Source organism: Rissa tridactyla, chromosome 10, assembly GCF_028500815.1.
Source record: "Rissa tridactyla isolate bRisTri1 chromosome 10, bRisTri1.patW.cur.20221130, whole genome shotgun sequence".
In the NCBI taxonomy this organism is placed as follows: Eukaryota; Metazoa; Chordata; class Aves; order Charadriiformes; family Laridae; genus Rissa; species Rissa tridactyla.
In genome coordinates, this window is record NC_071475.1 from 10,815,859 (window position 1) to 10,841,626 (window position 25,768).

The window sequence follows — 25,768 nt, forward strand, 5'->3', positions numbered from 1 at the left end:
TTCATTTAAAAAAAACAAAGACCTGGGCTTGGTATATTAGTAGTCATTGAAGGTGAACATAAAAGAAATACAATAGGAGCAACATACTGAAACATACGCAGTTTGTAAGGTAGTTGAGTGCTTAGTTCCTTTTGTTATCAAACAGAAGTTAAGTGCCCACATACAATAAAAATACGGCCTGGAGAAAAGAAAGGGTGAAAACTAGCAAAAAGACTTTGGGTCTGCTAAAGTAAAGCCAAAAAGCGAATAATAATAAAATAAATAAATAACTGATTTTAGTGAAGAGTAGAGGAGCTAACTTGGTTTGCCCTGCTGTCCTTTCTGGGTCCCGTTATGTCTGGCAGGTGGCAATGGAATGTGGAGGTTCTGCATTAGGTGTGACCGCTGTGGAATTACTTGTCTTCTCTCTGCTTTGATGTCCAGTAACTTATCAATGGATATAGTTTTAAATAAATGTTGGTGTTGCGGTTTTGTGTCTTTGTATTTTTGTGCGTATTTTAGGTTATGTTGTTAGATTGCATTGTTTCTTGTGCATGGGACAACACAGTCCTAAATATTTGGATAATTTTAAAAAAAGTGTGAGTTTCTGTAAAAGTATGTGGAATAAGATGTATTGCTTTGCTCAGGAAAGAGAACGCTTTGTATGTGACATAATTCTCCTGTAAACATCACTGCTGCTGCATTGATGCTCTGGGATTGGCAGAGCTGCATGTGCTCGGCTAACTCTAAGGCAAGAGAGGGTCTGCTGGAGTGAAGGCAACTCTCCATGCTTTGGGAATAGCAGGGAATAAGCTTCCCTGCTGACTGGCTCTTGTCATTTCTTTTAATGTACTTGATAATAGCTGTTGTGAAGGATGGGTGGCATTGATGTTGGTGGTCTGTAGTGGCAGTTCTCATCTTCCTAATCTGGGGTTGAGTTTATTGGCATCGCCAGCTGTGGTAGGTGCAGCCTCCCTGGGTGTCGTCCCCTCCCCACCCCTGTGGTTTCATAGAGATCTGGTGTGGGTTTTTTTCAGCAGTTTAAAACTTTTTCCAAAGGTGGCATTTCTCTTACTCGGTTTATACAGGCTGCAACAGCATTGGTGGTGCAAGCATTTCTTAAACAAGAGGTGGGGGAAAAATCTGTGCTGGAGTATTCACAAGATTTCCTAAACTTGGAGCTACCACCCCAAGTCTGGCTCTAAGAATTACAGCCCCTTTCCTCACCTAACGACTGCCAACGTGCAAATCTACCTCTCTAGCACAGGTTCATCTCCTAAGTCATTTTAAAAAGTGGTGTTGGGAGAAGAAAACCCATCTGGGCCAAGGAGCCTGGAGCCCGCTGGTGCATACTTTGCTTGTGCATACCTGGGGCAAAACTGATTCCTGAAACTCTGTAGGACTTCCCCCTTGAAACAGGGAGTATAGGAATATTGGGAGGCAAAGGAAAGCTCGGGATTTTCCGTATTCTTCTGCTTAATTTAGAACAGTGATTCAGACAGCAAAGGGAGATGGTTTATCTGTTCAGTTATGGTATAGGCGTTGCCTCTTCTTGTGCCAAATACCTTTGAGGATGGGAAGAAACCACGTGGTCCTTCTTAAAACCTGAGAAGAATTTAGATCGTTAAAAAGTAATAAACTTGTAGATTTTGAGTCTGCTGAGCCTCTGCTGCCATTTACACCTTGTAGAAGAGGGTAGGGATAATAATATGAGTTCAGGAAAAAAGCCTTTACTCAATGAGTATGCTATTGTTTAAGGACGCCTCTTCTTCTATTTCTGATTTATCTGGGTAACTTGATATTTTCTGTCTCTTGGAGAGGCTACTGTGTGTGGCTTTGTCCTGCCAGCAGCTGCGGTAGCCTGTAATGATCGAGTGCTGTGTGCTGTAGGTCTGAGATAAGTGTTGGAAATCTGACTGTTTATTTCTGAAACATGATACAAATGTAATAACTTCTGAGTATCAGCTATAGATTAGCAAATTCTTGGTGAGTCATACATTCCCCTTACAGCTTTTTTTTCTTTAGCATGTCATAAACATTTAGGAAAGCTCATTCATCCCAGGTAGGCGTGAAATCAATCTTTGATGCATGGGATTGTGACTCAGGGAGTGGAAACAAAAAGGCCACTTGGTGTAATGTCTGCTGCTATCCTCTTGCCAAATGCCTCGAGCAGAGGGGGAAATCTCCTCTGCTGTAGTTTGTTTGGAAGATGCTTTGAAGATTATGGATCTCTTCAATATAGTGTACACCAATTAAATGTGATTAGGAGTGTTGTAGGTAATAGCTCTGCTATGAGGATGAAAAGAAGATGAGAAAGATGAATAGCACAGGATATGAAGGTATTGGCTGGATGCGTGAGGGAAGGCAATGGGGTATTGGGAGTCTTGGGGAACAAGGCAGCAGGAACCCGTGAGACAGTCCAGACTGGCAGGAGCTTTGTCCGGAGGGTTTTCTAGGGCAGGCGGCAGGAACTGGCTGGGAGCTGATATCAAGGTGAGTTTCTGCTTAATCTTCTTGTTCTATCTGCTGGCCCTCTTGTTGTATATGTGCCTTTGGCAGTTTGTATAGAGTAAGTGGGAATACCTCTCTAGAAGACCCTTTGGTCTCTTATGCAGCATGGCGGGGAGCTCAGAGTCTTCAGTCTCTGTCTCTTGTCCATTCTTTCTTGCTAGAAATTAAGTATGTCAAATATATCCTTAGCTGTGAGAACTTGCCTTATCCTTTCACATCCATCTTCCGTCCCCCAGAACCCAGCAGTTCCACCAGGCTCCCCATCCTTGTTTCCCATACTTGCTCATCCATCCTGGAAAGGTTTTTGTCTGTTGGTAAAGTAAGTTAACTGGCTGCCGTAATATCATATGTGTCCTTCACCTTCTCTCTTCCCACCTGAAAGTCACTGTTGTAGATTTGTCTTGTGGTACAGCACATCTGCTTCTCCTTATGGAAGCTTTTGCTGTGTGCTCATCCACCTTCTCTAACAGAGCACTATTTCACGATCATTATCCTCGTGAGCCTTTTGAAATGGTCTTATTAATAAATAAGTAAGTTGAGAGACTGGCAGTGGGTTGGTGTCATGTTTTTAGGGCTGTCTTGGTGGCACACAGGAACCTCTGGGGTGTTCCCAGTGGATGACACCCATTCTGGTGCTTGCTATCACAGGGACAGATTATAACCACCTTCTTGCACCCTGGCAGCGTAGGGCTGATGGAGCAGCTTTCAGGGTGCTCTTGTGTGCTGTGTGTGTTTGAGCAGCGTTGGTGTTCCTGTAATTTGCACTGGGTGGACAAACAGGCTGCTTATTGCTCCTGTGATTGCCCAGGAAATGTTCTGTCGACTCCACCCTTTTTCCTGATGTGTAGCACTTCCCTCTGATCCAGTGTGGAGCTAAACTGGAGAGGAACAGAGAACTGGGTGAGTCATCTCACAAAGCTTTTACAGCAGGTGTCTCACTGAGTCTGCTTACCTTGCTTTCTTTTCTCTTGTGAGTCTTTTTCTGCCCCATCTCTTCATTTTCTTTGGGTTGTCTTTGATGAGATGCTCTTAATAGAAACAGTCTTGTTAGCTCAATTTTTCCATCTGTCTCCGTCTTCTGTTCTTTCCCCTGAGATCTTCAGCTTGCCAGCACAGGGGGTAAATTGGCAGGTAAAGATGATCTTGAGATGCTTTCTGCTACAACACTTCTTCATGGCAGCATTACATAAAATCAACTTCGCTTATAGAAAATGAAGGGGAAGTTTCAGCAGAGCAGCACCTGGGGAGGAAGGAGAGGGAAGACTAGCAGCTACAATGCTGTTTCAAGTAAAACGTTCTGCCTGTTGGCTTTGTTGTATCAAAATGAGTTGACCATTAACTTTAGTATGGAAAAATTATTTCTCCTTCCTGAGTATTTGTCCTTCTTTCAAAGGGAAGAAGAAATCCATGGTAGGAATTGGTTGTTTGTTTATTATCATTATTAAAAAAAGACAAACCGGCCCCTTTGGCTGGGATCTGTTGTAAGGACTGTCTCCTGGCATGCTTTTGTCTGGCCCTCCCGTGTCTGACTTCTGTAATAAGTTCTTCAGGACGTGAGTGGTCATGTTTGCTATTTATGTAGTGCGGTTTGGACAAGATGCCGATCAATGTTGACTGCTCCTGTGTGCTGTGGCAGTGGTATATGTGTGGCCCTTAGAGACTTGGCATATATATGAGTGAATGTGCATGACCCCATAATATGCTAATTTATGGCGGGGGGAAATGTATAAAAAGCTTGTGACTTCGATAAATAAGCTGTTTTCAGGTAGAGGGACAGAGCAATCCCCCCTACAGTGGGTAAAATAAGCAATATACTGTTGAATGGAATGTAGCGTAATAGAAGCCTCTGGGTATGGGTTACTGTCCGTTGGAATCACGGAAGCAAGTCTTTCAACAGCTGGTTTGTTTAATGCTTTCAAATGTAATTGTAACTTGTAATGCAGATGGGCAAAATCTTTACCCGTTTAAACAATTATTTTTTTTCAAATGTGTAGAGTGGAGTAAATGAATGCTTTTGATTTTCATCTTTTTTTTTATCTACTCTGAAAGAAGAAAGCTGTAATAAGATGCCTCCATTAAGTCCATTTTGACTACAGCCACTCTTCAGCTCTTCCATCACTGGGAGAAATGTTGTATGGTTTCTTTTTACACTGTAAATATTTAAGGAGAACATAACTTCTTGGTGGAAACGGTCTAATTAAAAATATTAGGAGCTGTGTTTATTTATAAGATGTATGAATAATTATTACTCAAAGTCTGAGTATTATTTTCTTGGGAAGTCCCTCATTAGAAACTCTGCATCATCCAGGGTGAACTGGACTGTTACTTAACTAGTTTTGGTTCACATCTGGGCAGAGATGTAAAGAAAAACTGCAGAGGCAAATGCAACACGTTGTGAATAAGAAAGCAAATCTTACAGCATCCCAGATACTTTTCATAATTATTTTTCTTGTTGTCTGGAACTTAAGCGCAGCCAATGCTTAGCCGCTTGTACAGTGAAATGTTAAGTTTATGGAATATTGTTCTGGGTGGTGCTGGGAGGGAGGGAGGGAGAGAGAAGTCAGGGAGGTAGGTGTGTGCTTCCCCCCCGCCCCCACCGTAATGCCAGCACTGCTGGAGATCTCTAAGCCTGCCATGTACCTTCTACCAGGCTGCATACCCTCGGTGCAGCTCTGCTTGGGTTATACATACAAGTATTTGGCATCTCTCCATTTTCTTCAGAGCAGGGACCGTTGTTTGTGCCTGGACAACAGTGGCTGTGTTTCCTAATTCAAAAAACGCCTTAGAGAAGAGGCCTTTATCATCATTCCTCCTTTGCAAATGTGCAAATAGAAACAGAAAAGGGAGCAGCTTCCCCTCAGGTGGTGTAGATGCGCAGCAGTCAGGATAAGAGCCCTCGTCCTTGCCAAGTCCTATAGTTAACTTCATCTGATGTCAGCATCACCACGCAAAACTCTCTTGTGAGCTTCTGAAAATAAGAGTTTATTACAAAATATTGCAGAACATAAACAACTCTCCCCTCTGTGCAGACAGAGCTAGCTTAGTTGCAATTACTGATAATCACTGCCTTAAGCTACTGGCCATGATATTCTTTGACATAGGAATAGCTCAATAGTCAGTGCTGGCGCTGTAGGGTTGGAGACACATGGCAGACAATAGTAACACATACAACAGGCTACTTCTTATCCATCAGGTTACTGGAAAAGGAGGTTTCTGCATTGTCTGCTCATGGCCAGGGCTGGGAAGTGTTCTCCTGCATGGTCCCACACACTGGGAGTGAACTCTGACCAGCTCACTTCTTGAAGTTGTCGTTTAGTTTGTGTTACACAACACTTGTAGCTTTGACTTTTCCTTAAACAGAACAAAACCTAAAGCTTTTGGGGTTTTTTTGTTCTTATTTTCTCAATTCTTCAATGGTCTCTTTTTTTTAACTTCTCTTTTTTTTTTTTTTTGAGAGCTGATGCTGTTCTTCTTAGGCCCATAAATATGCATCTCTTGCTCCATCTGTCTTTTTACCACACACACCAGATGAGTATTCCGCCATCCTTACTACGATGGTACTCAGTCACACTCTCCACACTTTTCTGGCCCTGTCTTTCCTTGTCTTCCCTCACCTGCCCTGATACCTGGCTCCTACCTTTCTCATGTGGTCTCCGCCTGTGCCGTATCCCTTGGGATTGTTCCATGCATGCCGACTGTTGTCCTGGCACCACCTGCTCTGCATCTTGCTTTTCTTGCATTTTCCTTTGCCCTCTTCACCTAAAGGAGAAGGCCTCTTGTACTCCTTTCTTTTGATGCAAAGACTTCTACTTTATTCTCCCCTCTGTCCTCTCCCTGTACCATTGAAGACTAAATGAAATGTGTGTACCTTCCTGCTTAATAGCCAGATCTTGATTCTTAGTATTTTCACAGTACAGTGGAATCCCAGCTACACTTCTGTACTTCATATTTTTTTGTACAGCACAAATCTAAGGATGATACCCATAACTCTTGTTTTGTGAACTTGCTTAGCTTGGATAGGATAAGAAAGTAATAGATACAGAAACAACGAATGGTAATATTAGTTACAGATACAGGTTGCAGGGAAAGGAGAGCCCACTTTCGAGGTAAGAATTTTTGTGCTGTAAGGATTTTGCAAACTGGACATTCCTGAGGCCAATGTAGGGTGGGAGAGCATGCACTCATGCAGGACAAGAATTTTGCATTCAGGAGAGAGCGAGGAGTTGTTCTTATCTCTCTGCCTCTCTTTTGCTTTTTATCCTCTGTCTGACTATCCATTAATTCTTATGTCTGTGCTCCAAACCAGCCATAATGTGCGCTTTGTGGCTTACATCTCACTGTGATTTATTTGTGGCTGTTTACTCAGAATTGTTTGCTTCTGTGGCTGGTCGTGGGGTAACTAGATTTTAGCATCAAAGGCTGCACTGCCTGACATTGGTGATGTTAAAGTCTCGCTATTCTCCTGTCATGGATGGGGAGGAATTCAGATGTGGTGACTTGATTGAGCATGTTCCTATCATACAATAAAGGAAAACTTGACAACTGAATTGGAAGTGATGGCTTGATTGCGTTAGGACTTTTCTGCTGATAAATGATTAATTATTTCTTGTGTCCCCCACGCCCCTCCTCCCCAAAACTAATCAAATTTAAGCAGAGTTGGCTTTGCATCTAAGAACTGGGCTTCTGCAAAATGTAGCAAAACGCAATCAATTAATGTTTTTATGGTTCAATTATTAGTTCATAAGAAATCTCAGTTTTTCCACAATAGTGGCATTTTTCTTGGTTTATGCAACCAATGGTATGTGAAAAATCTCTGCGTTGCTAATGATGATCCATCTGTTGACATGCTACTAGAACAGCAGTGCACATAACGGCATTTTATGTTTGGTCAACCATTAGGCAACCATTTTCTTACAATTTGGTAGTTTTGTTTCATTGTGTGAGAAAGTAGATGTTAAAACTGGTAGACCTGGAATATAACTGTGCTGACCTCACAGGAGAGAAATGGCTTTGTCCAGTGTCCCATCTGTCGTCTTGACCTGCTTCTGTCTTTTGTGAGAAATACCAAAACAAAAAAAGGTGTATTTTGGAGCTTGGTGGTGGTCTGAGCGGTGCTACGTGTGAGCACCTGGAATGAAGAATTTGTCTGCTAAAAGCGTATGTTTTCCTCCTCCAAGTGTTTCTGTTGTTCTAATGAAGTGGTCTCCTTATAAACTCTTGAATTGCTTATATCCTGTGATCATCATGGCTGCAAGAACATCACTTTTTGTTACTACAAGAATATAACTTTTGATGTTTCAGGCAAATGGATTTGTTCCTCAGCTGCTCTTAGCAAGTGCTTTGTGGATGCATCCCGCAGTCATCTGTCCTGGTTTCTTTTATATTTAGGGAAGGCAAAGGAGCTGTGCTGAATACTGTTAAGATTGACCAAGGGTGGTCTGGGCCATCTCCTTTGAGTCTCTGTTGAGTTCTGGCCCAAGACCTTTAAACAATGGCTTTTCTATGTGGATGTGTCTGAGTCCAGCTCATGTTATCTGCAGCCTGTCATCGTAAGCTTGGGGTGAGGGGTAAGAAGGACTAAGCTGGAAGAAGAAAGGGGAAGGAAAGAGAAGGGCAGGCAACGTTCTGTCTTGAAACTTGTAGCCTGACTTAGGGAGGTGGTGAGAGAAGTGGGGGCTTCTGTCTGATTTTCAGAGACCAGTCACACTGACCTTTCTGAAATTGAGGAAGATGGTGACTAAGATCTGTCTGCTAAACCTGTAGATGTAGCTAGCCTGCCATCTTTGTGTGGTGGTGGTGGTGCCTTTTCCTGAAAGCCTCTGGAAGCACAAAGTGTTTGTGGCCTCTAGGTTGAGCATCGAACAGAGTACAGAACCTGGAATGGCTGAATCCCGTCCCACCTCCTGCATAGGGTATCTCACAAAAAGCTGAAAGAAATGGTATCCTATGGACCAATGTTCAACCTTACACTTGAGAACAAGGTGGACACAGAAACTAGAAAACATATGCAGCGAGACCTCTCCTGCAGCAATTTCTGGTGGCTCCTGCCAGGAGGAAACCTCTTTTCTCACATCTCCCGGCTATAATGTTATATCACCAAATGTGAAACTTTTTTTTTTTTTTTTGATTGTGAAATGTGCCAAACCCTTAGCTAGGCTTCTTTTCAGATTACTTTGAATTTGGGCTCTTTTTTTTTTTTTTTTTTTTTTCCTGGGAAGACTAAGAAATAGAACAAATTACCTGTACAGGATTTATTTCTTTACCAGTTTTTGGTCTATTTGAAATGACTGAACAATCTTCAGTAACATGGTGCTTTGATTTATTATAAAATAATGAGCAGATTTTCTCCAGGTCTGTCTTTGTGGGCCTAAGATAGTGTCACCCTGAAATGCACGAGTCCTTCCCTGAGCGTGAGAATCATACTTTAATTGTCCCTAAAGCCAGACTGCTGCTACTGGGAGGTGTTATTTGTCATGGGAGTAGTCATCCTTTGGGAGCAATCTCTTCTGTCTTCAGCAAGAAGTTTAACTTTTGTTTGTACCTGAAATTTGACCTTTGGTAATAACATGGTGAATGTCCTTTTCTTTTGAAGTGTGAGTTGTTTGCAAGAAGGATGCTGGAAGTTAAGTATTTTGCGTGACAGCGCACCCAAAGTAGAGAACAAGCAGCTAAACTGAAGTCATCCATTCTTTATTTCCCAACAATTAGGCACCATTTATTATCTCTGTCCTAAGTGTCTCTGTCTTGTCTCTGTATTTTACTTAGTAATTAATACTTGCCTTCTAGTCAACGGCAATGCACTTGAAATCAGAGGCAAGTGCTGGGACACTGGTGTCACCCCTCTGCGCACCGTCACTCTGTGCAATGTGCTCAGCAATTACCAGAGGGATCGCGAATGCTTTCTTTAGAAGTTTTGGGAAGCCTTGCTGGCAAAGTGTATGTGCTCCAGTGCCCATAGCTTGAATGACACTGCCAGATGGACTATATGCTCAAGTGGCTCTGACCACTGCCGGGGTCACCGTGTGTCTAAAGGCTTAGTCACCTTTTAGATTAAGTTTTTTGAAATAATTTTTTTCTTTCAGTTTACCAAACAAAGCTCACTGAATTATTCTAAAATTGATTAAATATTGTTTGTTCTTAGTCCAATAGAAACAGTTTTAAAAATGTTTGGAAAAGCGTTTTTCAACATTTGCATTGGTCTTTCTGTTGACCCAAAATTGCTCATTAACTTGGTGATGCACCCAGGCTGCTCTCTGAAATAGATAGTCTAATACACCCTCTGCTGCTCTGCTCAGTCGGTGTGTGTGTTTCCTTTAAAATGCTACAAGAAGCACAAATACAGCTGGAGCACCTAGTCTGGAGTTGGGAACAAAAATAAACATGACATTATTATATTAGACTTGGACACAGTTCTAACTGGTGGTGTGCTTTGATAATTTTGACATCTAATATTTTTAAGCAGACTTTAAGGTTCATTGGCTTTGCTAGCTTGGTGGCTAAGCCTTTCTCAGTCCTTCTTTTTTCTCTGAGGTTCTTGGTTTGGTGTTTGTGTCCTTCTCCAAAGTCTGCAACTATGGAAAGCCATGGTTGTGCTTTTCCCTGGTCATCCGAAAGTGGCTGTTAGACTTGATGCCCCAGCTGCCAACTGCAAACACTGTTTTGCACAGCAAGGTCAAATTACACAGATTTCCCATCAGCTCGCGCTCTAACTGTTACTAATGCACTTCTGTCGTTCTCCCTTCCTGCACTGAAACTCCTCAGTTTAGTAACCTTGGAGCCCAAGGGTTAGAACAGACTGTGAATTTGCCACGATTCGTTTCATTTGCATTCAGACTCTTAAATGGCTATTCCCTTTCTTCTGCTTGGGCTTTAGGGAGCCATGGGCAGCTTGCCAGCAGAGTTTTGACCACAGGGTTGCTCTGGGTCTATGCCACTGCGATTACTCCCACCGCTATACCAATAGCTGTATTTATATTTGCAGTCTCACCAGCTACAGATCTTTCTATTTTAAGTATCCCTGGCATGCTGTAGGCTTTCCAGAACATGATTTGCACTCTTAGGGAAAATGAAAGATGCATCCAGAAAGCGGCAAGCTTGCAGAAGTTTGGATGTACATCAAGTTTCCTTGAGGCGTACCTTAGGAGAAATGACGTCTGGTTATGAATTATGACTGCTAGAAGATTTCTATCACTTATAGAAAACTAAAAAGGAAAGATTCTGACTGATTCTGCTTTATTTTTTCCAATGTATGTACATTGGTACAGTACTTCTGTTTTCAATGCTGAATAGCTATTAACTCAAAGCCTTAAATGCAGCGCGTCAGTAATGTGGAGTTGTCACTGACAGTAGTGTTTGGTAAAGAAGGTGCTCTTCCATGCTTCTCCAACCTACAGTCTTTTCCTAAACTTGCTTAAAGGTAATAAAAGGTTATCTTGGCCACTGGCACTGTTGCAGAATAGCAGTATGCTGAACAACCTGTGTGTGTGTGCACGCGTCTTGGATTTGAGCAGGAAAAACGCTGAGGACTGACTCACCAGAACGTTGCTTCAGGGGAAGGAGGGGGGTTCAGCTGCTCGTCGTTCCCTTGCAGTCAGATTTGATCCATTAGTATTTTAAGAAGGCAGTTAGGGAAATTTGCCATCTCTACATGGCATTCTGTGCCGGGCATGCTTGATGGGGAGAGAAGAACGTATGTGAGGGTTCAGTGGTTTCTTGTTGGCTCAGCTAACTGAATGTTAGTAATTGTCAACATTATTAAAAGCTTACATGATATCTCTATCTAATTCCATTAAAACAGTTTGGCTGGTAGGAACGTTCAGCTTCTGAATCTCTTGAAATTACAGTAGGTCAACAGACAAACTTACTTATGAGGATTAATAAAGACTATAACAACAAGGGCCCTGTGAGTAAATGACTTGTGTGTAGCAATATGTGCGCAGAGCAGTTACTGAAGAGTAGCAAGAGTCTTGTTTCCACTATAAATGTTCTTCCGTGTCTTTCCAAGGGGTGATGTGGTACCTGGGCCACATCATTCTTGATCCCATCTGCCATGGCTGAAACCTTTCAAACTTGGACGAATAAAATATTTTAAAGCATATGATAAGTAATTTAAGAGACAAAGACTAAACTTCAGTGTTTCTGGACCAAATATAATTTGGGTTGGAAGGGACTTTTGAAGGTCATCTGGTCCAAACCCTTGGCTCAATGTCCAAGTTTAAAGTTGGGCAAGGCTCTAAGCAGCCTTATCTAGTCAAGCTTTGCTTGTCTTCCAAGGATCACTAATGGAAATGTTGGACAATGTCGATCCCAGTGTTGACCCCACCAAGGACGGCTACTATTAACCACCCTATCCAGTGTGGGCTGACCTGCTGACCACTGCCTGTAGAGCTGGGCAGTCTGTCCAGATCTCCTTGCATCTTCTAGTCATGTAACCAGCGATTGCTGCTCTCTGGTTCTGTCTGCTGAGCCAGCCATCTCACTGTAGCAGGCAGTCACTTTGGTGAGGCACCGTTTGCTTGGCGCAGGAGCTGTCCCATCGCCTCTCCCCGATCCCCGTGTACTTTAGACACGTCTGACCCGTTTGCTTTGCCCTCTTACTAACAGCCCCAGACCTACGTGAACTTTGCAGTGAGCAGCCACTCAAGAATCAAGGCAGAGCGGAGGACCATGGATTTCTAATGTATTTCTTTTTGTCAGAGGGCTTAGCAATACTTATGTTCGCAGAATGACCTTACAGACCAGAGCTGTGGGGCTGTGGCCTCTCCTTCCAGCTGTCAGTGCCGGACACTTCCCAATGCATTTCACTGCCTGAACGTTCCAGGTTTCAGAACAGTCTCAGCTGTACTGATAGGTACATTGAGGGTGGGAAAAGTTTGGTTCCTATTGAAGAAATTAATTGCTGGTAACTTTCCACATTCTTCTTTCTCAGTTTTGCCACTGAATATTTTCCAGGACCCATTTTTTCCAGTACACTGTTCTGGCTGCGAAAACTATAGGCTGGTTTTCAGTACAGTTTAGTCAGGAGCAGCTAATATTAAGAAGAAAACTCATTTGCATTTTCAGAACTTGTGGATGATTAAGTTTTCAGTAGCAGAGATTTTTTTTTCTTTAAGTGCTAACAAAATATGTGTATGTACAAAAGCTGTATTTGAGTGCACAGAGATTAAGCCAGCTATAAATAGCATCTTCCATGACCCTGCTGGAATTTTCTTTAAGCTTGGAAACACTGAAGTGTGTGTTTTGTCAGATTTGAATCATGAACCTTGAAGAAGAGCTAATGAGTTCTTATTTCTTGCCCCTAATCTCCAACTAGAGCGTTGTTTATATGAAGAGCAGATCAGTCTGAAACTGTAGCTCAGGCTTCAGTTGCCTTATTTAACTTCTTTTACTCGCTTTGTTTATTGTGATGGGTTTTTTTTCTGCTCCAGTCGGTGTGTTTATGAAAATAATTAATTTCAACCCATATTATCAAACCCATGCAGGCCGTGCAATTGTTGCTGTGGCTGACAGTTTACAAAATCTACTTTATTTCCTTGTTTCAAAAACAAACTTCTCTTCTTGTAACTCAGCCTCCCCGTGAAATGCATGGCTTTCTCTGTTGTTCTCTCTAGTTTTTGTGGCAGCTTAATGAAGAGGTGTAGCTGGAACTAAATGATCAACTCTTGGGACAAGATCTGTGTTCTCTGCTACCTGTCCTGGTGGATCTGGTTGTAGGCAATTGGTGGCAAAGAAGTCATTTGCTTCTGGGGCTGAGATTTGGTTCTCAAAAGTGGGCTTCAAAAGTGTTCCCTGGCTGTGCTGCACCCGAACTGGCTGGGGTGCAATTAACATAATTGTTAATTAAGTTTAGCCAACAAAACAACAAAAAATGATAACCACCCACCCCCACCCACCCGGTCAGTTGAAATTGAAATGTTTTGTTAAGAATACATTGACTTTGACATCTTTGGTAGGAAGCAATCAGAATGCTTTGCATGTCCTTTTTGCATGCAGAATTTCTTTCAGCATATATTAGTATTTAAGCTATAATAGATGTTTTGGTAATTGGTTGAATCCTTGCTTCAGAAATCTTCTCTTTAAATTTCTCTTCTGTTTCTGCATAGAACAGAATTGTAAAAAATAAATTCCAGTGCTTGACTAGCTCTTGTTTGGCATGAAGTCGTAGAGCACTTAAAATTCCTCATACAACAGCTTTAATTGCCTGCTAATCTTGCCTAAAGATTGGCTGAGAATGTCAGCTCGGTTCTCCTGTTGCTTATTTTCAGTAGCATAGACTGCAAATGCTTGGAGAAAATGTATTGGGAGTATTTGCTGTAGAATGTGGGTAAAGAGGTATGGAAACCCTTGCCTAGAGGTCAAACTGTGGACATTTAGGTTGTTGGCTATTGATCTGTATCGCTAAGATGCATGGCTTTTGTAGAATTGAGTTAATAATTTCTTGGTGTAATGCAAAAGCAATAACCAGTTGACCTGAGCCCCTGAACAGGACCCCAGTGGAAGGAGATGGTGTGCGATGCTGCTCCAGCGCTGCTGCTCTGCTCCGTGGAGCCTTCCTCGATGAACCGCTCTTTTGGACAAAGACTGACCGATAGCCGTGCCTTCCTCTTTCCTTCCTACGTTGTGTTGAGCTTTGATGAATGTGTTAGTGCTCATGTTGTTGGCTGTTCCCTTTTTTTAGAAACAAATCTTGGCCGCAGTAACTCTATATCTATGGTGAGTAATGGAGAAATCATTGCTCGTTAATGATTCACTTACAGGTTCCTGTATTGCTGTTGCTCAGTCACTTGTGTTGCAGTTATCTACAGAAGTATTGCTCGGATGAGCACTTAATCCTGATTTTCATAGTTTCAGTAGGGTTATTGTAATGTCAGGATGGCGGGTGTCAGCCTTCCGTTACTGATCATCTGGTCCAAAGTGTATCACCCCAGAGCAGGTCCCGGTGATGCTCTTCGTAGATATTCTGTGCCTTTGAATCTTGCAACTAAAATAATGTTGGTGCTACTTAAAGGCCACTTTTAACAGGGTTGCTTTTTCTTTTGTTGGTTTGCAAGAGCTGGGCTTGGCTATTTGCTTAAGTTACTATTTACCTGTCCCACTGTGTGTGCCTTTTGTATGCTAAAAAGATTAAATACTAAATTTTGGTTTTCCATTTTGAAACTTATTTTCAGGTAAAGTTCTCATCACAGTCTCTCCAAAGTATTTGCTTTCTGTGAGCTCGCTTGGTGATTCGCTTTTTTGCGAAGTGCCTGTGCTTTGCTGCCGCAGTTACAGGAATGGTGCATCTGATAAATGAGCAAAAGCAAACTTCAACTCTTAAATAACTCAGTTGCAGAAACCGAGTCCTGAAAGAGATGCCTGGGGTCACTGAGTCCAGTCCTTTGTCTTCATTGTGCCTGTCATATCCTCCCTGGGCTGATTGAGTTACGCAGGCGAAGCTTGCCTAATAATTCAGCTTCCTATTTTGTAACAGTCATTATTGTAAGCTGTTTCATGGTGCCATTGTTCAAATAAACTAGAAAAAAAAAAAAAAGGCTCGCACAAGAACAAGAGGATGCTTGCGCTGCTTCTGGCTTGGTTACATCCTGTTAAAAAAACAACACTTGCCATGCGGTGCTAGGGATTATTCAGCAACGTCAACCCAATAATAGAAATTAATAAATTAAAAAGCACTGGAAGCTTAAGGATGTTAACAATATGAAAACGCTGTGGCCTAACTTTTAAATATTCAATATCTTTTTTTTTTTTTTTTTTCTTGATGTCTACTTGCCTTCCAGCATGGGCGGCCAAAGCCCAGCTGCTCTGAGCCATTTCCCAGGGACATCGTGCATGCTAACGGAGGCCCTGGGCTTGGCGGTGCTATGGTTGAACCCACGGTCAGGGTGAAAACCTGCGTGCCAGAGCAGAGCAGCTGAGAGCCCGGCCCTGGGGAAGAAGGGGAGGCTGTGGCAGACCCCGTCCCAAGGGGGTGTGCAGTGTGAGGCTCCCTCAGGTAGAAGCATGGCAGACTTTCTGATAAGGAGTGATTTTCAAGCCAGTTATTTCCGTTGCTTTTAGGAGTTGCTGTAATTCATTTGATTCTAGGGAGAAAAATCAGAATTTTTTAACAAAACTTTTTTTTGTGGTGGTTTTTCTTTTCTTTTTTTCTTCTTTTTTTTTTTTTTTTCTTCTTACCAGTAGTGAACCAGTTTGGGGTTTGTGCAGGGGAAGGCTTTCTCATCATCATTCCCTAAAGTCATTTCACAGCAATGGCTTCATACCCTCTCCATTTTCTTCCTTGTGCTGTCCTTCTCCCCTTTCTCTTCCCGCACACCGCCCTTTCCCTCCCGTGGTTCCCGGAGTGGAGCGGGAGCTGGCGGCGAGCCGGGAGCTCAGCCTGCCAAAGCACCTTTGCCTTTCTGAATTCATAAGCTCCAGGACGTCGCATACCAGAGAGCTCAGATTTGCGTTTGGGTTCAAGTTAGTGCAAAAAAGTGGGAATATCCCTGCTCAGATTTTTTTAATAGCTCTTAATAGCTCAAGTGAAGGAGCACAAAACCTGATTATTTTTAAATTTTTTTGTGAGGGACGCCCCTTCAACAAGCCTGAGATTGTTCCGCGTCGTGTTGATCCACATAAATTGTTTGAGGGACCTGGGCCTAAGCTCATATGGGAAACGGCACTGGATCAATGAAAGAAAACATTCAGCAATGTGCATTTTATACAAGCATTTAAACTTTTTTTTTGGTTTTGTTTAGTAATAAAAGGAACAAAGCTATTATTAGTGACCACGGGCTTGGGAGTTTGCTAAAGCAGCAATAGTTACTCATCTGTTTTCATTTGCAGAAGTATTCTAACAAAGGCAGCCACAAATGCAGCAGCGGGGTTAGGAGGTGGATGGTAGGACTGGAAGTGCAGTTTCTGGAAGCCGGTGCTTACTAAGTCCTTTCTGTCTAGTCTTGGTTTTGTGGCCATTAGGAGCACGGTTCCCGGTGAGTTCTTGCTTTGCTGGATTGAAACGAGAAAGAATGAATCCCCTGGGTAAGTTCTCGGTCCTTTTTCTTCTCTCTGCTGCAGCAGGGTTGTACAGAGCAATTGTCACGGCCGGTGCCGGCCTGGGGTTGCGTTTGCATGTCTGCTCCTCAGCTGGCTCACAGGAGTTGGAGAACAAACAGTGTTGTAGGATTTATTTAAATTTTTTTCTGCCCACTCCACTCCTGGCCCAGATAGCAATAAAATTAAGAAATTATCAGCCTTAACAACAACAACAACAAAAAAAACCCCCAAACTCACACAAGGTGGTAAATATTTCTTTGCTCCTTTCTTTTTCCTTCTACAAAACAGCCTAACAGGCATGCACAAGACCTTTGTATGTGCTTTAATGTTCAGCTAGCTGGTCTGTGGTTCGCTCCGTTGCAAATGCTGTGGGCTGCAGAACTGATGCTATGGGGTCGACGCTACTGTGCCATTGCCATTTTGGTGCAGTTTCCTCAAATAGGCAGTAAGGGCAGGCAAGTTTTCACCTGAAAATGCTGTAGTCAAATGCCGGCTGCATCAAAAGGGTGTTAGTCCATGGGAAGGAAGAATGAAATACTTCTATTGATTTCCTTGGGTTTGGGACCATGTCCTAGCTAAACTTGGTTAAAATGTGCTGCATGAATGTATGCTTGAATTTAGCGTTGTAATTAAATGCTTAGTGAAAGTTTGCTGTCTAATAATCTCATTAAAATCAGCCTCTTTTTCTCCCCAATCCTGCTGCAGTTAGGAGTCTGACCTTGCAATTTGAGTTTAAATCCTAAGGCTCCTAGGACAAATACCACGAGAAATATCTTGAATAAGTAATGTTAAACTTTCTGAAGTAACTTTCAGAAATTGCTGTTTGCTTAGACATCTGTATGCTGAAGATATGGACTTAAAACCATGGAAGACCTAAATGGAAAGCAAGGATGGAGAAGGAAAACTCATGTTTGTACAGAGATCTGTTGGGGTGGCTGAAGCCACAGTGTAGAAAGTTCCAAGTATTTTTCTGGTGTCTGAAATGATATTGTCTGTGGTTTTTAGATAACAGATAAGCAAGGGAGGAATAATTGGGCTGCTTTATCGGGCTGCTTACAGAACCTTGAAGTTTAGCATGATAGTTGAATAAAAGGTCTTATCTGTATTTACGGTTGTTAATGGTCAGAAACTGCCATTTAAGAGTAATTTGTATTTTACTTTTATTAAAATTGTAAATATGTATTTTTCCTGGATTCTGTACAAACATTTTTTCAAAAAACATATCTTCTCTCTTCACTACATGAAATAATATTTTGCTTTCAGATGCCAAGCTTTTGGGAGTAGACTGATAGAATAGGAAAAATGTTGCACTTGGTGATACAGTTACACGGGGCATTTAGCAGGGCTTTTTTATTTTCAGGAGTGAAGTTTTTTAATTTTTAATCTTCCAGTTTTCTTTTTTCTTTTTAACAAAGGTTTTGCAAGCACAATAAAATACGTAGACATAAAAGTTTGAAATGACCTGGTGCTAACGGGAACAAAGAAACCTTCGCACTCTTGAAAAGGGATTCTGTGCATAAAACTTCAGTTTGCTTGGGTTTCCTCCATGGCAAACAAATTTTTGAAGTTTACTTTGGCAGCAATTCATACCACCATTATGTTAAATAGGAGTGGAAGGATGTTTCCAAGCAGCATGTTGTTTCATTGCTATGCAGAAATGCAGGTTTAAATCTATTTTCTGTAGGTATTTTCGTTTTTTGTTGTTGGGGGTTTTTTTGTGTGTGGTGTGTTTTTTTTTTTTTTGGGGTTTTTTTTTTTTTTTTTAATTTCCTTGTCTTCTTCCCATGCATCTGTAGGTTCCCAAACTCATTGGAAATAGTTACATGCACCTTTTAATTGAAATGAGGGAAGTATGTGATTTAACTATTCTGGCTTGAAGTTCGCTGTTTAAATTTTTATGCACGTGAAAAGTTAACCAATACAAAAATGCATGCACGGTGGGTCCCATCTTGCATTTTCTTATTTGACTTATTAGTTCCAAAGAGTTTCATTGCATTTAATCTCAAATGAAAAATTATGAAGATGGACTTTGCTATAGATGATTTTAGCACTTCTCTGCCAATATCAATTTTTCTTTTGCTGCTCTGGTTATAATGGAAAACACTTACAGAAAAACTCCTGGATATTGCTTCTTGGAGGGTGGTACATGGATAGTTGATAAAATGGTGCCACTGTGGAATAATGCAGTGCTAAACAATGTATTAGTTAGAAACTGGGGTTTTAAGCTGCTGCAGATAAATGTAGAACATGCTGGCCAATTTCTGACAAAATTGACTTTAGGTTTTCTGGAGCGTGGTGTCTGTGTACCTCTGGCAGGGAAGCAAGATTGGGGGGTGCACCTTTTTGTTCCTATGGAGAGTATCAGCACAGGAGTGTGATGTTGGAAAATGGGTGTTAGCCATGAGTTATTCCTGTAATAATATGTAATCCTTACAGTAATACATGAGGAGTTGCCATGGTTTAGTGAGTGGTTTGGGGATTTTCGTGGCTTAGTTTTGTTTTGAGGAGGCTACTCTCAACTTATTTTCCTTAGACTGTGTTGGAAGTACCATGGTCCTCTCCTAGAGGTGAATCAGACCATTTCTAGCAGCTTCAGTCCGTTACTTGCATGTGGGCATGGAGAGGGCTTTTCACCCTCTCAAACTGCGATCTTCTGCATTCACTGGAACCTCAGTAGCCTTTTATTGCACTTTTTTTATGGCAGTATATCAAGGTTTTCCTTTAATATGGAAGGATACAACTTACCTGAAGTAATAACTGTAAGGCTGTTTTATTGCTTGTAAAACTGTTGATATCAGAGTCTTGAGTGCCTCCCTTGCTGGCACTCGCTGGTGCTTTCATTTCCAGTCCTATTCCAGGCTACTACACTACCAAGGTCTTGGACCTGTTTAAAAACCAAACCCCTTTGGCCTGGGAATAGCATTATTCTAGCTGACTTGGCAATTCTCAACTTACCTGGTGCTGGTTCTGCGGAGGTGTGTGGTGGGATGGGTTATGAATTTTTTTTTTTTTTCTGCTTAGGGCTTTTTTGCTCTTGTTTCAGGGGAATTTTTGAAACCCAGTCTGGAAAGATTTAATGTGCTGGCTTTTTAGTAGTACTAAACACTTGTTTGATTGTTAAAAACTAATACATAAGCTTTCAAATATTAAAGACTTCAGTTTCAAACAACTTTGTATATGGACTTAATCAGTAGAACATATTATCTAATGCATTTGATCTGCTTTATGTTTTTTTTTCAATGGAGCGTTTTCACCTTAACACTGCTGTGTATTTTGTAGATGGTCTCAGCTTTCTCCCAGTTATTTTCTAAAACAACAATTCTAGCAGCATGAACTAATGTAAGTGTCTTTAGAAAGCACTTGCTCTGCCAGACAGGAGGGTGTTTTTCAGGTTGCATACTTTGGTTTTGTGTACTTCTTAATTATTACTTTTTTTTCATAATAAATTAGACTGTATTAAAAGAGCACCGGAGGCTGAAGTTCTTTGTTCCCAGGCTGGGAATAACGTGGCTAGTGAAGGTGTTTTCATTCTGCTCCACTTTTGAACTTCAGTGGAAATTTTGGATGGCGAGTCCGGGACGTTGAACAGTAATGGGATGCCAGGGGTTTGATGTAACAGCTGAAAGAGTTCTCTGCTAAACTTGGGAATAGGTGTTGCAAGAGCCTGGCAGGTTCACCTTCAGTTATGTCTTGTGTTGCTTGTCAATGCCAGGTAGGATGATGAAAGACACATGACTGTTGGCTGCAGAGGATGGATGATACTGGGATTTAGAGATGTGGTTTCAAGTCCTGCCTAGTAAAGGCGGTGCATCCCCAAGTTAAGTCCCCTAAGGGGCTCTGCTCAAAATCCTTGCAGTCCTTATGGGTGATGGCATCTTTGTTAGGTGATGTGTGGCTGTTGGACCCTTCAGCTGCTGTCTTTGTCTTTGAAAGGTGTCCCTCTTAAACCTGCTCTGGACTGATTCTCTGCGTGCCTTCTATCTACTTCAAGTTTTCTCTTTTTGTAGTAGGTATTTCTTGGATTTATGTTGTTGTTGAGGTGAACCCCTAATCTTCGGGTTATCGGTTGTCAATCAGGAGAGGAAGGGCAGGTGAGCTTCTACAGATTAGATTAGCCTATGTAGCCTGGTAGGTTAAAACATGAGAGCTCCAGCTTTTCAGGATGGCAGAAAGTGGTGGGCAAATGGAGGTGTGATGTTAAGACTCTTGAAGGTAAATTGGCTTTGTTCTCCTTGCAAAGCAAACTCCCTGGAAGGGAATGTGAGTTTTCTTCCTCTGTCAAAGTCTGCTGTAAGTTATATGCGTGTTATAAACATCTTGACCTGAAATAATACTTAAATTGACTGACCAGTCTGGACTGCTAGAGGGTACCTCCAGGCTGGAAACCAGGGGAGGCTGCCTAGGACAAGAAAGTATACATCTACTGATGTATCTTTCATTTATTTTCCTATTTTTATTTTGTTCTGTGACTGAATAAACAAGCGAATATTTTTGCTCAAAACTGGTGACCTACTTGAACAATATTTGATTTCGGCAAAACTTCTTGATGCTGACTCTGTGGGCCAGTTAAACTGAATAATGTGGTGTGGTCAACAGAAAGAAAATAGGAACCAAGGGTGATTGTTCCGATGTGAACAAGTAACAGCTTCTCCTTTTCATCACCTGCTCCCACAGTTTTCTATCTCTAGCTTGCTTTTTGCACTATTATGTCAGTTATTTGTACCGCTTGATGAGAGTTTTTGCCTATTTAAGAAATATTGACTTGGAGGAGCTCCTTGCATTTCAAAAATGATCTTTATTTGGAGCCTATTCTCAGACCTTTTCCTAATGGTAGTACCTGAAATTAGTTTTACCCATTGACTTACTCCATTTCAACATGTGGCTGTCCCAAATTAAGGAAGCACTGGACCCCCCTGGTCTCTGCTTGGTTCATTGCAGAAATCTGGGGAATAGTGTAGCAGCCAGACACAAAAGGTGGAGTCAGCTAAACTGTAGTCACTTACTTGCAAAGTGGTGACATAGGCACTCCAGTTATTTCTAAATTAGTTAGAAAGGAGGGGTCACATTTTTGAGGTCTTATTTACTGCTTCAGTTCAACACTTCTGAACTCTGGCTCACTCAGCTGGGCTAACGTGGGAGAGGATACGGGCAAAAGTGTCCTTGAAGGTGGGGGCGAGGGGGAAGAGAGGACTTCCAAGAAATTGCAGCATGGTGACTGCTGACACTTGCTTTCTAGCCAACCCAGTGTGCCAGATGAGGAATGTTTCCCAGTGTGCCAGATGATGAGGAATGTTTCGTTAGGGTCTGGATAGGCTGGTAGATCTAGAAGAGCATCTTCGTTTTGGTGGGACCTGCTGAGAAGTCTGTTCAAGCTAGCATGGTGCCTTCTAGAAGGATTCATATGTGAAGGCAACAGCTCCAGTTGTGTGCATTACTATATTCCAGCACTACTTCAGGTATATATGCTCTGCCAAAGAGCTTGCTTTGTCCTGCATCTGTCCTGTTGGAGCTTTTGGCTGGAGGGCATCTTCTGTGGCCTGTAATTCGCTGCTTCGTTCCACAGTGACCTACTTTGATTAGGCAACAAGTTCTTTATCTGAAAAGAAGCAAGTTGTTCCTTTGCCAGTCCTCCAGTTGGAATTGGTTTCAGGACTGGACTTCTCAGAATGAGACTGCTGGTACCAGTTTAATCTTGTTCGTAGCTGGTTCATATCACTTGGTGAAATGCCAGGGTTGTTCTCTCCTGGGTGTTTGTTTCTCTGCTGTATTTATAGACAGCAACACTCATCCCTGTCAACCTCCATTTTGTGAAATTAAAATGCCAAACTTTTCTTTAGCTTCCCACTAAAAAGTGGGTTCTTCTTTCTTTTGTCACTTCAATCTCAGCTCCTTGTTCTTCAGCAGAGGGGCCCAGGCAGGACCCCTTGCCTGCAAGGTCTTAAACAGATGTCTTGGACTATGGACACTGGTGCTTCTCCATCCTCTCTGGTGTTACCTTGTCTGATAGAGCCTGAGGCTGCTACTTTTTATGCTTGGGTTGCAATGCTGGACACTTGTGCCATTAGGAGTGACTCATTCCCCTGGGCTCTCCTCTGTCCCATGGAGTTTAAATTCATCATAGAAATACCAATGACGGACCATATCCTGTTGTGCTTTGAAAGATCCTAATGGACTTGTGGCAGCTTACCAGAAGGATGAGCTGGTTTTCTCCTGAGCTATGTTCTGAAACAATATAGACCGAATCCAGCAGACACAAGTAAAGGGGAATTTTGCTCTAATCAATGAGTTGTTTCCCAGAAGTGTCAATGGATCCAAGTCTGGAGCCTTAGCAGAGGCATTAGGTACAGATGTTTCAGGTTACTAGAGAGGAGACTGAAGATTGAAAATATGTGGGGATGTAAAGAGGGGTACAAGAAAATATATGGGAATATAAAGAGGGGTACAGAAAAGCCAGTGAGCAGTTTAGGTATGTAATCTGCTAATAAGCTTAAATGCTGTCCCTTTATGGGGGGAGAAATAGCAATGTAATTTTAATGTGGTGGGAACTTGAGACAGTGCCTCTTTTGCCATAGCAGAGGCTGGTAGAAGTTGTAGCGTGTTTGGGATTTGGAGTTGTTGACATCTTTGATTCTTTGTAAATGACAAAACAGTGCTCGAAGGAGAGATTAATGGGGGCAGGAGGAGGGCAGGACCGGGGAGGGCACGGTGAGAGCCCAGATGGTGGGCCACTCTCCTGCTGTTCCTGACGCCGTTGTGCGCGCTCTGTTTGTCTGGTGGGAGGTTGGCGGTTCACCCTTTGCCTCTTCACCCGTTTTATCCCTAACTCTGTGGAGTGCCAGCCAGCAGGCTGGGGAACCAGGGGACAAAGCTCCATCTAGCGTGTAAAGAAAGGGAGATGTCTGGGAGCTAGCAAAATAAGCAATCCTACAGTAGATGGCTTTGCCTAGTCCAGGCATGGGGCTTGTGGTGGTTTTTAGTGGTGGTTGTTTTTTTCTTTTTTTTTTTTTTTTTTCATAACTTGTGAGTAGGATTGCAAATCTTGTGCAAGTGTTAATTGAATAACTTTGGCATTCTGACAGCTGATGCTCATTTTCTGTACCCTGGCACATGTAGAGGTTAATACCGGCTTTAATACAGTTTTAAGTAGTCTGTAATGTCAATTCTAGACAAAACCAAATATATATCCTTCTGTTAAGATTAGGAATTGTATAGTCAGGTTATAGCTCTGTGAAGGGAAGAGTCAGAGAAGTATAACAATATATAAGGTTAACACTTTCAAGGTAAAATATCTTTTGACCCTTCTGGGCTGATGTGTACAATCTTAAACTACAGTAAGTGTTAGATAATGCAAGTATAATTGGACAAGGCATTTTATTATCTGCTTTTAAAAATAAATCAAGAATAACAAGTCCTCTTGCTTGTTCTGGAGGTTGCTAAAAAAATAGATATTGCTTTTCCTATTTTTTTTTTTCCCTGAACACTTAGAAAACCAATTGCAGTTCCTGAATGTGGCTTTGCAGCAGCGTCTGTAAAAGTATGGGAAAAATATTTTCAGTGTATTAGATGTATATTGGCAACTCAATATTAGGCAGCTACTAAATTTCTGAATTCAGCAAATGGTTCTATGGCAAAAACAAGCTACTAGGATTTAATCCAGATTTTTTTTCCATGGATAATGAAGGAAACTTTTTTTTCCTTAATCCATCTATGATGTCCCATTCTTGTCCAAAAATATACTGCTTGTCCTTGTACCTGTAGTACCTCTTCTGTAGTCCAGTGCCAAAGACCACTTGGCAGAAGTCGTCCCTGCCTGCAACAGCAGCTCTTTGAAATCTGTGGGAATTTGGGATCAAGCACCTGCATGGGTTTTTGTTGTTGTTTTGGGGCTTTTCATGGTTTCCAGCGTGTTGGGAATATTGGGGATTCTTCCTGCTGGAGGAGGATCAGGAGGAATAGAAGGTGAGTTTGCATCCAAAGTGGTCGGTTGCGGTGAGGGGATTGTTTCTAGTGCTGACCTTTCTCAACCAAAAAACTAAAGAAACGGGAGGGTCATTTTGCTCCCAGCAATATGTTTGCCAAGCATTTGTTTTGCAGAAACGTGCAGCTGCTACTAAGCCCAGGCTGAGAGCCATTATAATGTGTTTTTTTAGGGACAGCAATACTGTTGGCTGCTGGGCTCCAGCACGTCTGGGACTGCACATCATTTCCAGGTGACTGCTGCAAGATTATAAACCTGGTTGAGTAATGTAGTGCTGTATAGTCATCTGCTGGAGCCTAAAATAACAAAAGGTGTGAATTGCTGCCCCACAGTATTGGTGGGTGCTCCCGCAGGTACTTTGCCAAGGTCACAAATGCTAAATAAACCAGATTAAACAAAACCCTGTTGCGAGAATTCATGATTAACTGTAGTCTTTGCAGGATTTATTGGTTATAAACTAAGTGCCTGCCTTTATTTTTTTTTTTTTTTGTCCTAGTAACTAAGGCAGATGTGAACTTCAAGCCCAGTGAAACACTTTTTTGGCTCTTGCTTCTGTTTACATGATTCAGGAGTTTGCAGTAGTTCACAACAAATATAGCTTTGAACAGAAATAGCCATTCAAGTGCTATGCTTCTGGCAGTGCAGAAGAGATTAAGAGAGTCTAACAAAAGAGCTTGTAAACAGTTTTCAGTTGGTCACCTTTTTTTTTTTTTTCAAAAATAAACCAATAGCTGTAATGTATTTTGAAAAGTGAGAAGTGGTATTCGTGCAGCAGGTTACATGGACAGCATGTCTCCGTTGTCATTAAAACTGAATGGTTTAGGTTAGAAGGGACCTTAAAGATCACCTAGTCCCTACCCTGCTGCCCTGGGCAGGGACACCTCCCACCAGACCAGGTTGCTCCAAGCCCCGTCCAACCTGGCCTTGAACCCCTCCAGGGATGGGGCAGCCACAGCTTCTCTGGGCAACCTGGGCCAGGGCTCACCACCCTCAGAGTGAAAAATTTCTTCTTGATATCTAATCTAAATCTTCCAGTTGGAAACCGTTACCCCCGTCCTATCACTACACTCCCTGATAAAGAGTTCCCCTCATCTTTCCTGTAGCCCCCTTTAGGTACTGGAAGGCTGCTATAATGTCTCCTGGGAACCTTCTCTTCCTTATGCAACCTTATTTGGTTGCATAAAGTTATTTCTGAGGATTTTTCCTGATGTCTCCTCTTTGAGAAGAGCTTATGCTTTTTAGATGCAACATAAGAAAGATGGAGAACAA

General features: G+C 42.0%; 1 protein-coding gene across 5 annotated transcripts in view; it reads left to right on the forward strand.

The window, feature by feature from the left end:
* Positions 1-25,768, forward strand: part of MITF (melanocyte inducing transcription factor) — a 110,314-nt gene that overhangs the window by 25,043 nt on the left and 59,503 nt on the right. Inside the window, exon 1 of one of the 5 annotated variants that reach the window (XM_054215876.1) lies at positions 16,486-16,506. The exons of the other annotated variants lie outside the window; for them this stretch is intronic. The gene's annotated coding sequence lies outside the window, so the exon portion shown is untranslated. Of the gene's footprint in view, positions 1-16,485; positions 16,507-25,768 lie in introns of those variants that run through there. 5 annotated transcript variants of the gene reach the window in all.